Source organism: Sapajus apella, unplaced genomic scaffold (assembly GCF_009761245.1).
Source record: "Sapajus apella isolate SASKATOON/1434 unplaced genomic scaffold, GSC_monkey_1.0 scaffold116, whole genome shotgun sequence".
NCBI lineage: Eukaryota > Metazoa > Chordata > Mammalia > Primates > Cebidae > Sapajus > Sapajus apella.
This window is the reverse complement of record NW_022437056.1, coordinates 1,053,762-1,068,527: the sequence shown is the minus strand read 5'-3', so window position 1 is coordinate 1,068,527 and position 14,766 is coordinate 1,053,762. Positions and strand designations below refer to the sequence as shown.

Sequence of the window (14,766 nt, the reverse complement as noted above, 5' to 3'; positions counted from 1 at the left end):
CAATTCTCTCTCTGCTTTTAAATGACCCATGTGATTAAGTTAGGCCTACCCAGATTATCTCCTTTTTGATCAATTTAAAGTCAACTTTTTAGTAGCCTTAATTACATCTGCAAAATCCCTTTTGCCAAATAATAATCACAGTAGTGATGCCCCATCATATTCCCAGTAAAGAGAATTAAGGGCTGGATTCATGTGTCATCTTAGAGTTCTGCCTACCAAAGCCATTTCTTTAACTGTAGTGGTATGGCATTGTAGCTTCAAATTTATATATTCCTGATAATGAATGCAATTGAATATATGTAGTGTATATTCAGTCCTCATTTTACATGGTTCTAATATGAAGAAAATTCAGCTACATGGTTCAGTTAAATAACACCAGTCACCTTCCAAAAACAGGGTTCAAATTGCAGTTCACATGTTATATCAACTGTGAGTAATTGTATAAAGTACAAATGTCTTTACTAGCACTTCAGTACACAAATCACTATGTAAATAAAGGAGGTATATTAAGCTCAGTGACACACACACATCACTTCTTTCAAATTCTGTCAATTATTGATAACTAGGCATTAGTTATTCAGTTCAAGCACATAAATCATAGCATGCAGTTGCATTGATTCCTTGTCTCCCCAGGATAAATTTATATGAAATTTTATAAAAATAGACAATGTAAGGAAAAAATTTGCAAATAAAAATGAAAGTAGAGAAAAGAAATAAAAACAGACAGTGCTGGAAGTAATATTTGAATCAAATATAAATATAGATGAAGGCTGATAATCACTGATGTAGATACTCCTAAGAACTAAGAAGCAGGGGCAAAATTTATGAGAATTTTCCTCAGCTTGTCTTGCTTTGTTCAGGACAGCTTAATTCTAGATATATCTTGTCTCTAATCATTTATTCATCAGAGATTATTTCTTTTGTCTGCTATTAGACACACCCCACTATTATGTTCAGCAGCACAGATGCGAGGCACTCCCTCCCAGGTTTGTCTCTTACATGCAGTACATTCACACTGTAAGTCTAATTCAAGTGCTATCGTTCTAAGTGGCAAAGTAGCAACACAGATCATCATTACAGAGTGAATCGTGTCACCACTCCCAAATTCTTATGTTGAAGTGTTAACCCCCAATGTGATGGTATTTGGAGACACGGCCCTTGAAAGATAATTAGGTGTAGACAAAGTCACAACGGTGGGGCTCTCATGATGGAATTAGTGCCCTTAAAAAACAGACACCAGAGAGATTGTTCTTTCTTTCCCCTACCTTATGAAGGCACAGCAAAAAAGGTGGCCATCTACAAGCCAGGAAGACAGACTTTAGCAGCAATGGACCATGCTGGTACCTTGATCTTAAAATTCTAGTCTTCAGAATTGGGAGAAAATAAACATCTATTGCTTAAGCCACTTAGTCTATGCATTTTGTTATGGCAAGCTGAGCTAAAAAAGACAATATAAGCAAATTTGGGGAATTTTTTGATATGAATAAAATTGTTTATGTGAAAAGTTACATAAAACAAGGAGAGGAATATTCCAACTATTCAGCTGTCTAGATTTTCCTAGTTGACGAAGACGCCAAAAGAAACTATGATTCTAAAATTATCTTCTTAAAGGATTCCTTGGCTAAGTTGAAAAATGTTCAACTATCTCTTTCAGATCCTCCCAAAATACCATTTACATCTAACTAATGGCCTTTATGCCACCGTTTGTCTCCCTCATCCCTTGTGCATTCATTACCTTGCACTGTTATATTTTCTGACCCTACTATCATTTTTGTTTCTAGTCAGAAGAAAACCCTCAAAGTTAAATTGCCTCTTAAAGCTCTCTGAGAATAGGGCAAGTGCCTTCTTTTAAGGAACTTAAATTTTAAGCCCAGGTCCTGTTATGAGCTAAAGACTTTCGGAAGCTCAGAAAGAACAGAAAGATATTCACAGAGAAATTTAAAATATTTAAACTCAATAAAAATGAGTCACTTGTGTTACAAAACTTTGATAAACTGAGCTGGGAAAAGTCATGAAGGAAGGGTTCTCATGCACAAATAGCTAATAAAAAGAGCTATCACAAAAAAATGCAAAACTCACAACCCTGCACAATGCCTACCCCACCCTCACACACAAAAAATAATTCTACAAGAACATTTGCCCACCAATTGCCTGTCCAACCTTTGACTGGAGCCATGTTTGTTATTGATTCTTATAGCCAAGGTTAATTATCTCAAAACAATTATGTAATCCTCCTAGTTTTTCCTTTAAAAGCCATTGCCTTTCTTTATAAGCTCAGGAAAAGAAAAATAATGGTTATAACAAATAGAAAATATCTTGAGGGTCACATAAAATACTTCAAGTTGCAAAGAACAAAAGTAAAAGGTTCAGAACATCTGTACTGTGAAAGAAGATGTTTTGGAGGCTATCCACAAAATCATTCCTGTAAACCCAAATTGCACTCTAATTCAGTCCCCAAGCAAAGAAAAGATTAGTCTATTGAACACTTTAGGGATAGATTTTTCCATGCTGGATAGTATCTGGAGGTAAAATACTGAAGCAGAAGTTACTCCAGTTTGCCCTGTCCTTCTTTTAGTCAATGTCTTTAAGGCAGAATTAGGAGATATAGAAGCAAAATCTCTAAGGGGACAATTTGGAAAAGCCTTGGAACAGAGCAGAATGAGACTCAGAATAAACTGATTTCTAACTCCAATCAATAAGGATCAGGATAAGGATATATTAGAAGCATAACCTTTTGCAGTTGAGTTAAAAGAATGTTTATCAGGAGGCCGAGGCAGGTGGATCACAAGGTCAAGAGATCAAGACCATCCTGGTCAACATGGTGAAACCCCATCTCTACTAAAAATACAAAAAATCAGCTGGGCATGGTGGCGCATGCCTGTAATCCCAGCTACTCAGGAGGCTGAGGCAGGAGAATTGCCTGAACGCAGGAGGCGGAGGTTACGGTGAGCTGAGATCGCGCCATTGCACTCCAGCCTGGGTAACAAGAGCGAAACTCCGTCTCAAAAAAACAAACAAACAAAAAAAGAATGTTTTTCAGTTACTAAAAACATTCTTTTAAGATATATTCTTTCAAAAGTTCTATTATAACAACAATAACCAAAATGATATAAAAATAAAATTAGAAATGCATGTGTTTACCACTAAGGCTTTTAAAAAAAATGAATAATAGCATGCCAGTTTTTAAAAATCACAAATAGTATAAAAACTGCTGTTTCTAATTTCCCAATATGTTTATCGAGATCAATTAATTATTTCACTATCTGCATTGTGCCAAATAAGAATATAATTCTTATAATGATTCAGAATCAAAGGGCAATCAGGTTCTCTGACAATAAGCAGACAGATAGATGATAGATAAATAGATAGATAGATGATAGATAGATAGATAGGTAGGTAGGTAGATAGATGATAGACGATATCGTAGGAATCTATACATTATTAGATATCATCAGTTTTGATTAATGTCAAGGATGCTGATCTACCATGACATATCCTGTTTTCCCTCAATAAATCTATGTGTATGTATGTATCTACATTTTTTAGATTAGACTTTATGATTATGTCAGTAAAACAGTTTTACAAGTATTTGTCCAAATGCATGACTCAGCATTTCCTTTACTTTTTCTAAATTTGTCTATTTTCATTATGGCCCTATTATAGTACTAATCAAATTTTTTTTTTTGTAAATCACATTAACAATGTTATTTACAATCTGGTAATCCTGTTCTCTTATACAATATAGAAATTAGCCAATATTGGGCAGCATAAGAACAAAAGTAAAACTAATAAATAATAAATGAATTAGTCTTTGAAAGAATCTTAGTAAAAATATGATGACCCTTAAAATAAAAGTATTCCCTTGATTGTTTTACCGTATTCATAGCAATGAGTATCTAAATTTATACATCTTGCTCCAAAAGCATTGCTATATGTATCATTAACTATAACTTTTGTACTCCTAAATTGTGCAAAGATCAAGTTTAGTTTCTTAAGAGAAAGAAAAAATGCCACTGCCTTCATAATAACATCAATGATATAATGCTTAAAATGGATTGACTTTTCTGTATCTAGTATAGCATTAAGCTTTTTCAATGTGCTATTTCTTTAATTTCACAATTACTTATGAGAAAAATATTATTATTGCATTTTATAGAACTGTGGAGATGTAGATAAAATGTTCACGCAGCTACTAAGTGGCAAATCCAGCACTTTTAAACCAAGCCTCTCTTATCTCAAAGTCCACATTTTTATCTACTGTTGATAAAAACTCAGATCATAGCCAAAAGGAATAAACACTAAATCACCTCTGGCTATTCAATTCTCAAGGATCATTTCACATACACTAAAATTATTAATACAATTTCATTTCTAGTAATTATGTACCCAAGTAGTCAGTATTATCATAATTTTTCAGGTTTGAATCATATTAGTCCATTGGAACTAATATGATGAGATACAAAGGAAGAGGTTGCTTACCTCAGTGTTCTGATGTGTCTCACAGTACCAACCAAACAACATGAAATGACTATGCTGACCACATTATATGCGTTATATGGAGCCTTCCCCAAACCAGAATATTTTGTTTTATTATTATCCTCATTGTACAGAAAAGAAACCAAAATAGATTCATAGATATTAATCAATTTTTAAAGATATTCAGATAGTAAACAGGGAAATATAAATTTAAGTTTTTTGCTTCCACTAATACATTCCTATCTCATCATCTCTATCTATATTGGGCAATGAAATTATCACTCGAGATAAAAATATATATCTACATAAATATACATATTATTCACTACAGATTTTATATATACACTAAAACACCTACATCTGTATATATATACATATGTGTGTGTGTGTGTGTTTTTTAAGTATAAATTAAATCTCCAAATCTAACAAAAAATAAAAATCAGCTCATTTATTTTCCTGTTTTTAATTTTAAGGCTATTCACCTTTATAAAATAATATTCTCCTTGATTACAAATGCTAATATACTAGTACATATATTACCAATGTGTATATGTGTGTAATTTTATGTAATATATTTACTCACATAATTCTATAGAGATATATATATATAATTGTGTCAAATGAATCAACTTTTTATGATATACACATAGTAGACTAAAAGTAAGAAAATTAAATTCTTATAAATATATCTAATTTAACTACTTATATAACATTAAGTCTCAATTTCTTCATCTAATACACTGAAGACTAAAATTTAGATGATTTTTAATTTCTTTCTAGTTGTAATCTTTTATTATGGCTCTGCTTTGGGGTTTGAAAAACAAGTGGTATTTTAAAATGTGCCTTGCACCTTGCACTCACAATATTTCCATCACTGCTAAGCTGTGTATAATTCTGTTTTGTATCTTGAGTTGAACTTAGTTTTCTTCTGAAAGTTAACACTAACAAATTTATAAGTATCTACATTTTATTTAGAATTTTGTCTGTTAGATTTTCTTAAAAGGCAAACCAAATTAAGTTCTAGAAAATGACATATTTGCTTATTCATGATCAATAATGCCCTTAATCAAGACATGGTATCTCACTTAATATGACTGATTATGTCAGTATACCTAAGTAAAAATATAATCCTGTATTTGTAAGGATTGCTACTAATTTTTTCTGTTATGTTTGAGTTTAATTTTAATCTGTGTCAAGCTATCATATATGTAAGTGAAAACATAATTTTCTAGTAATCTATAATATCATGAATATTAACATTTTTGTATTATGACTTAAACAAGTTGGGAACATTATAATACATTTAAATGATATAAAACAGTTAAAATTAAGCAAGGTAAAAATTAAAATAGCCCTTGTGTTTGATTAGTTTACAGTCTATAAACAATTTAATATCTAACATACATAGATTGAAAAAAAATCTATGATCTTTTAAAGTATTCAGCAACAAGGAATACTTTAAACACTAGTCTCTATCATCTACCGCCCTGGAATAAATCTTAATACTGATTGAAATTTTAAGTATCATTACCTGAGGCAGTCATGTATTGCTCAGCTTAGGTGAAAGACGGTTAAATTAAAATACTGCCATATTAATGATATACATAATCAGCACAAGTAAAACACTGTTAATTTGCCATCACTAAGTATCTCCCAACCTCCTACAAAGATTCAAACTTAAGACCAAAAGAATAGGTTTTATTACCCTAGTGATAAGCTATAAGAATATTATAATGCTATTACTCTACTCTTCTTTCACTCAAAAGATAAACATTCCACAGAATTTATCAACAGAAGGAGGACAATATTGGAGTTAATTCATTTAGTTTCTTCCTGAGTGAAGATAATTACATCTGAGTGCATGATAATTATAGGATCTGTATTTTAAGTGATAAGATCCCTCCAGAAATAAAGATTCTCTTAGAGAAACAGGGCTTCTGTTTCTGAGATCTTCAATTTTCATTTTACTAAAAAGGAAATTAATTTTTAATTGAATGGCCCAATGTTAATACAAAATATTAAAAATATTTTTAACGTCTTTGTTATTATTCAATAAACAGAAGCTTTAAAAGTCCGTGGAAATTTTTTTGATAAAAATATTAATAAATTTAACTTTCTTCCCATTCTTCACACATGTATATTTATCATTTTCCTTGCCTCTTTTTTTTTTTTTTTTTTTGGGAAACGGAGTTTCACTCTTTTTACCCACGCTAGTGTGCTGTGGCGAGATCTCCGCACCCCAAAACCCGCGTCCCCCGTTCAGGCAATTCTCCTGCCTCAGCCTCCTGAGTAGCTGGGATTACAGGCATGCGTCACCATGCCCAGCTGATTTTTTGTATTTTTCGTAGAGACGGGGTTTCACCATGTTGACCAGGATGGTCTCGATCTCTTGACCTCGTGATCCACCCGCCTCGGCCTCCCAAAGTACTGGGATTACAGGCGTGAGCCACCGTGCCCGGCCTCCTTGCCTCTTTAAAGTAATGAAATCTGAGTCAGTAAAGCTGAGGAAACTATATTATTTGCACCTCTAGATGTTTTTAATGCATTATCATATTAAAATCAAAGGTCAAAAATTACTTTTGCTTGTATTAAAAAAACACAATGAAAACAAAGAAGAGGAAGAAATGAGAAAGCTCAGGATCCTGACATGGCTGGAGGCTACTTAGGCACCATTTACATTCTCGCAGAGGCCAATACCAACCACATAATTGTCAGGTATGAAAATGAAGAAGTGGGAAAAAGGATTTAACAAGTAAAACAGTAGGCTGCTAAAATTGTATGAGTGCCTTCACACTACAAGTTTGATCATAGTGTGTCCCTTTGTAGAAAATCTTTAGCAAATCCCCAACTACAAATAAGATAAAGCACAAACTCTGTAGTCTAGAATGCAAGCTTCCTCAAATCAACTGTCACTAGCTTCATGGGCTTATCTCCCATCTTCCTTCCTCATCACACCAAACTGTTTGGGTACCCCAAATATCCTCTGGCCTTTTTTTTTTTTTTTAAATTTTTCCACATTTTTTTATTCATCAATCCACCCATTCATCCTTCTATTTTTTGTTTACTGAATCATTTCAAAGTAAATTATAGGTAACAGCATACCTCCCTCCTAAACCTCTTGGCATGCATCTTTTAAAAATTAGGGAGTTTTCTTTCATAGCCTCTGGCCTTTTATGTTTCTGCTTCTTTACCCAAACTCTTCTCTCTGCCTTTAATACAGTGCTTCGTTTCTTTTTCAGCTCAACAAACTCCTCCTTATCATTTAAAACTCAAGTCAAATGTCTTTTTGAAGTTCTTCAGTTCTGCTGGGTTTTAGTAACTGTTGTGTTTCCCAAGAAATTTTACACCCGTGTCGGGCTATAAGCCTGGAAAAACTAATGGCAACAATTCCCTCCATCTAAGAATACCTAGAGGTAGAAAAGAGTTAAAAATTCAGCTTGCCAATTTAAAACAGGGCAGAGTAGAATTATTTAAATATGAGAGGCTGTTAGTAAATTGTTCTATTTTATAATCTAACCATTTACAATACATTTTCATCTAAAAATGAAATATCAAAATTATTTTTGCTTAAAAGAAAAAAATGAAAATGAAGAGAAATGAAAAGCTCATGCAAATTCTGACATCACTATAGATAAACTAAAATTCTGTTAAGGACAACATGACAGATATAAAAGACAAAATTCAAAAGAGAAAACTGACAAAGAGAAACAAAAAACCTTCAACCATAATTGTGGGTAAAAGTTGTAAATTGAAACAATGTAATCTTTTAAACTATCAAAATATTAAACACTTAAAAAAATGGGCCAGGCACGGTGGCTCAAGCCTGTAATCCCAGCACTTTGGGAGGCCGAGGCGGGTGGATCACGAGGTCAAGAGATCGAGACCATCCTGGTCAACATGGTGAAACCCCGTCTCTACTAAAAATACAAAAACATTAGCTGGGCATGGTGGCGCGTGCCTGTAATCCCAGCTACTCAGGAGGCTGAGGCAGGAGAATTGCCTGAACCCAGGAGGCGGAGGTTGCGGTGAGCCGAGATCGCACCATTGCACTCCAGCCTGGGTAACATGAGTGAAACTCCATCTCAAAAAAAAAAAAAAAAGATAACAATCCTAAAGAGAATATGGTAAATTAGTTGCTGTCATATGCACCTATTGGCCTATGATTTTATTTGACCCTCTTGTCTTACAATTTGCCTATATATATATCTAGAAAATCAAAATTATGAACATCCTTTCATCTAAAAATTCCATTATACACAATGTCCTAAGAAATTAGGGTGCAATTTTTATGTAAAAGAACTTAAATTATGATATTATTAGAAGAAATGATAGAAACCCATCAAAGGTTCCACATTAAGCAGATTTTCAAATAAATTACTATATTTTATTTTTGATAGACTATAGCATTGTAATAAAGAGCCTGACTTTGTAAATCAGGCTACCTAACTTGCTGTGTAGTCTACATTTTAATGTATACTCTGTATGAGACACTATGCTAAGATTTGATAGTACTGCTGTCATTATCATGCTAAAGACAAGGAAACATTAAGATTTTCAATATCTTGGTATCATTATGAAAATAGTTTTGATATCATGAATTCCTAGAAATGGTCTTGGGACTCTCAGGAGACCCCTGACCATACTTTAAGAACTGTAGGTCTAAGAAATCAATAATTGTCATTCAATCTCCTTGGTAGGTTAATCAGTAATAAGGAATTTTATCACTAATATAAAAGCCTGTAGAATTTATCAAGATATTAGAACATGTAAAATTAAAAAGGAGGAGTCAAGGGTGGCTCCAATTTATGAACATTTAGCAACAAAAACAATAGACTTAATAGTTGCTGAGATTAATTATAATGGAAATGGCAAAACGTGAGGGGCTAATGCACTAAAATCAGGAGTTTGGTTTCGGACACATTTCAGAGGCCTCACAGACATCCATGTGAAGATCTTGACTATGTAGTTAATACGGGTATGTGCCTGCAGTACAGGGGAAATTTATGGGATAAAGATAGAAACTTAGAGGCTTTGTGATTTACTACCACTTAAAGATAGGAGATTTGATGAAATAATCAAAGATATAGGTATAAGCAAAGTAGAAAGAAAGTCTAAGTACTGAGCCTTAGAACATGCTAAATGTGGAGATGGGAAGTAGGGAAGTACCTAGCTCAGGAGATTTTGAGGAAGACAGAAAAACAGAAGAATAGACTTTCCCAGAAATCAAATGAAGAGTTCAAGGAAGAAGTATTAACTAGTATTTACTCAATGATTAATGTTTTGGTTTTTAATGTTCATTATTAAAAATAATGCTTAGAACTTATTATGTAAGCCCAGCAGGATGACACATACCCGTGGTCTCAGCTACTGGGGAGAATGAGTGGGGAGGACTGCTTGTTCACACGATTTTAATTTTCCTAGATTTATAGAATGTAGCCTAAAGATGAATTGTATGGCTTTACTTTACATACTAATTCCGCTACAGAGCTAGACCACACAATAGAACTTTAACTTCACTAATAGCTGAGATTTTGAGTAAAGATTGACTTTTCTCCAAACTGAGCTGTTAGGAGTGAATCTGTTTCTATGTTGTAATGACAGTGCTCTTTGTCTCCACCTGTAGATGAACATTCCTCCATTATATCTGTCTAAGTAAGGATATAGCCAGATTAACTTATATTAACAAACATTACTTCCTGTGGGCCAAGTGAGGGTCTAAAATGAAACATGAAACTTCAGTCATCTGTACACAAAAGAAGCCCCTGTGAAACTAAACACAGGCCATCCATATTACCTTTAAAAAAAACTGTGTACAGCATGAGAAAAATCAGCTCATAGGGTGCTTTTATTCATTTTAATAATTTTATACCAAATGTCACCAATCACTACCCTATTAAAAATTTAAATTGTTAAAATTTGAGCATATGCCTTTTTAAGCCAGCATTACAGATAGTTAACAGTCCATAAATATAATTCCCTGAAATTAAAACAAATTTCATTAGTTCTATTTTATTATTCTACTTACAATCTGTTGTTAACTTTTTTCTAACTTTTCTTTTACAAAAGTGAAATCATTTATTAGTAGAACCCACATATTTTCCTGTTAGAAAAAAAAAAACTGAAAAAAGTTTGCTGTATGGCTTTCACAGTAGTTAAGTTTTGTTACACTTTTGAAGCAGTGATATTCCTGAAACATTAACTAATGTGGCTGCTAAAATATTTAAACATTCAAATCCTTGAGAGGTGGTAAGAGCTGTCAATAAAATGGAATTTGTTATGTGATATATTTTATTTTACATATGCTTTAAGTGTACTAAGAAAATATGGATTGACTTCCCTGGTAGATTTCTCCCATCTCACTTCAGAGCCTGGGATGCCCTGTGCCTTACCAGAGCCTGGCAGCCGGATACCCCCCAGCAGACTGCAGTGCCAGCAGGCCTTGTCACCCTGGCTGTCAAACCAGGTACTCCGCAGTGTGGGGGAGAGATGGTGCCCAGCAATGGCTCCCTGGCCCGCAGCACCTCCCAGGACTGGTTGGAGGAGGTGGCTGCCCCCCAACCCATGGCCCTGCTCCACCTCCCAGGATGCCTCAAGCAAGCTGGGCCAGGAGGGCTCACACCGAGCTGGCTCAGATGACTACTTGAGCCAGGCCACCCATTCTGCCGAGGCTCTGGGGCCAGGGCACTGGTGTCAGCCTGCTTTGAGCAGTGTGGCTGGGCTTCGCAGCTTTTCTCTGCCCACACCCCTGCCTGCCCAACTTGGGACCTGCCAGGGCCCCAGGCCTCGCCCCCACCTGGGTTGCAGGGCCTGGACTACCTGGGGTTCATCAGCTACCTGAGCTACAGTCCATCATTCCAGTGCTGGACATGCCTCCTGCACGCACTCTCCTTAAGGGACTCACCCTTTTTGGGGGAAGGGGACTGCCTACCTTCAACCTGGCCTAGTCCCCTGTGTAGTTCCCTAGAGGACTCCAAGCCACCCAGAGTTGTATGGCCAGAACCCAGAACCCAATCCCTAGAGCCTCCTGTGGAGGATCGCCTCAATGAGGTGGTCCTGAGGCAGAAGCCCCCGACGCACCGCAAGGTTCAGCTGACCCCTGCAAGACAGATGAACCTTGGATTTGGTGATCAGTCCCTGGAGCCAGAGGCCAGTGGGCAAGGGGAACTCTTGGGCAGGAAGGTGGCCCCTTTGGCAACCACAAAGACTCTCTGGCTTCCATCCCCTTTATTGATGAACTAACCAGCCGGAGCATTGACCTCCAGGCCAAGCATTTCCCTGCCTCCGCTGTGGTCTCCAGTGCCATGAACTCGCCCCGTCCTGGGCACCAACCCATCCTCCATCCTCCCCAACCTTCACCTTCACCCTGGGATGCCATTACTCGCAGGGCTGCAGCAGCATCAAGGCTGGCCGAGCTCCTACTACCTGCTGTTCAACACCACGGAGCACTCCAAGTCCTGCGATGATAGGCTCATATTGGAAATAGTTGCTGGAAATAGACGCTTGGTGCTGCAAAGAAAAATCAGCACTGAGACAAAGGATCTTTCGGCAACACAATTGTTACTTCCTGGACTGCAGGAAGGGTGCTCACACTAGCCTTCTTGCCAAGAGACTACAATGAACAAAGGAAAATCAGACAAAGTTATTCTTTAGGCATTTGGAGTTGTCCTTATTGCTGTGTCTGATCTCTGCTGGCTGGAGCCAGACCTCACAATCTAAACTAAAACCTGAGTGATTAACAACTTAAAACTTTTCTAAGCAGGTAAAAGCAATGGAGATCTGGGACATGCCTGTGAGCACATCCAGCACAGATATCTTGGTTAAAGTATAAAGATATTTTAGTTAACGTACCATGTGCCTGTAAGCATGGCATATCTAACAGCTACATAGCATAGGGCTTAACAAAGTTACAAGCACACTTATTCTTTAACAAGAAAGGAAACTTTAAAAAGGAACTTTTCTGCTTCTGACAGCTCAACACCTTCCGAGAGGAGGGCTGGGTTCTGCAGCACCTGCCAAATCCAATACCCAGCCTGCAGCTGCTCCGGAGTTTCTTCACCAACCGGTCCTTGGATAGCTGGGGCACCTCTGAAGGTACTGATGCTCCTTCTAAGTGACACTCAACCTCTGAACTCTGGGATGCAACCTTCAGTGATACCAGGAGATAGCTGGTTCTATTATAAGCAGATCCTCACCAAGAAGGGGAAGAAAGCTGGCAATGACCTGCGCCAGTGGAAGCGGTTGTATGCTGCGCTGCGGGTGCACTCGCTCTCGCTAAGGTGTGGGGCTCCCGCCCCAGCAGGCAGCAGTAGTGGCTTTGGAGGTCGGAGCAGGTGAGGACCAGGCAGAGCTAGTCTGCATCGGCTCCTGCCTCGTGGACATCTCTTACGGTGAGGGCAAGAGGAGGCACGTGTTCCAGCTGACCACTGCTGACTTCTGTGAATATTTCTTCAGGCTGAGGACAGGGTTGAGATGCTGGCTGGATCAGAGTGATCCGGGAGAACAGCAGGGTTGAGGGCAAGCACCCCAGCTGTGCCAACCAAGCCTGATCAGCAAGAAGCTTAATGATTGTTGCAAAATGAGCCATAGCTCTGGGCCCAAAGCTGATTCCTCCCCCAAAGGTTCTGGCGGCCTGGGGTTCCTCATGTCTGAGTTCCTCAAGTGGAGTGCAGCACGTGGCCCCAGGACTCAGGACCTGCCCTCAGGGAGCAAGAATGACAGTGCTTCAGCCCCCAAAACCCCCTGGGGCATCAACATCATAAAAAAAACAAGGCCGCCCCAACGGCATTTAAGGTCAGGCTGACACTCGTCCCCTTAATGGTGGCTGCATGCTGTGGCATTGCAGAGGCAGGAGGACTGGAGTCCATGGGCATTTACTGAATGCCCGGCAACAATGCGATGGTGTCCAGACTGCAGGAGTAGCTCAACCGAGGGCCTGGGGACATCAACCTGCAGGATAAGCACTGGCACGACCTCAAAGTGATCAGCCTGCTCAAATCCTTCTTCCAAAAGCTGCCCAAGCCTCTCCTCACCAACGACAAATACAACGACTTCATCAAGGCCAACAGCATTGCAGGAGCTGGTAAGGGCGCTGCAGCGGCTGATCTGGAACTTCCCAGGTCACTACTATGAATCGGTCACATTCCTTGTGGGTCATCTCAAGACCATCGCTGACCACTCTGAGAAAAACAAGATGAAACCCCAGAACCTAGCCCTGGTCTTCGGGCCCACACTGGTGAGGACGTCTGAGGACAACATGACAGACATGGTGGCCCACATGTCTGACAGCTGCGAAACCGTGGAGACGCTGACCCGGCACTCAGACTGGCTCTCCAGCGATCAAGAGCACAAGACAGAGAGAGCCCCTGGGGGCCTGGGAGATGCTGGCGATCTTGGAGACCCACGCGGAGGGCCCGGCGGGAGCAGGGCCTGAAGGTAGCCTGGCGCGCAGGCCCTTCAGCTCTCACCACTTCAGGCCCTGCCACACCCTGGCGCCCCGCCTGGCCCGGGCGCCCTTCAGCTCGCGCCACCACCCCAGGCCCTGACACGCCCTGGCGCCCCGCCTGGCCCGGGCACCCTTCAGCTGGAGCCACCACCCCAGGCCCTGACACACCTTGGCGCCCCGCCTGGTCCGGGCGCCCTTCAGCTCCCGCCACCACCCCAGGCCCTGACACACCCTGGCGCCCCGCCTGGCCCGGGCGCCCTTCAGCTCCCGCCACCACCCCAGGCCCTGCCACACCCTGGCGCCCCGCCTGGCCCGGGCGCCCTTCAGCTCCCGCCACCACCCCAGGCCCTGACACACCCAGGATCTTTCCTTCAGTCTGAAACTTAGGAGTTCCCTAGCCACACCCCAGGGTCCACAAGGGTCTCCAAGTGCAGCCACAGAAAGGCTCAACAGACCCATCGGCGCCAGTGTCGGGGGCAGGTCCCAGCAGCCCACGCCCTCTCCGGAAGCCCCTTCCATTGACTCAGTCCTGCTCCAGCCTTCTCTGCCCACCCGACAGCTGCAGCGCACAAGCTGGAGACACGGTCTGCTGCGCCCTCCACCCCCACCACGCACCCGGGGGCCACAGAAGGGAGGGTGCAGGCCAGAGGACGCTCCTGGTTCCCGGGGCTCTGGGGAGGGCTGGGCCCTAGCGGCGCGGGAGGTGCGGATCGCAAACTGGCGGGAGGCAGGAGGCAGAACGCGGGCGGTAGCGGCTGAGCGGCGGGGGGCTGGTTCTGCAGCGCCCCGGTCCCGGGCGCGGGCGGCAGCGAGGCGGCAAATGACGGAGCCCGTGCCTCGGTGGACTC

At 40.0% G+C, this 14,766-nt stretch overlaps 1 pseudogene; it reads left to right on the top strand.

The window, feature by feature from the left end:
• The first annotated feature begins 8,134 nt into the window (after window positions 1-8,134).
• On the top strand, window positions 8,135-13,906 carry LOC116538071 (annotated as a pseudogene).
• The last annotated feature ends 860 nt before the right edge of the window (window positions 13,907-14,766 follow it).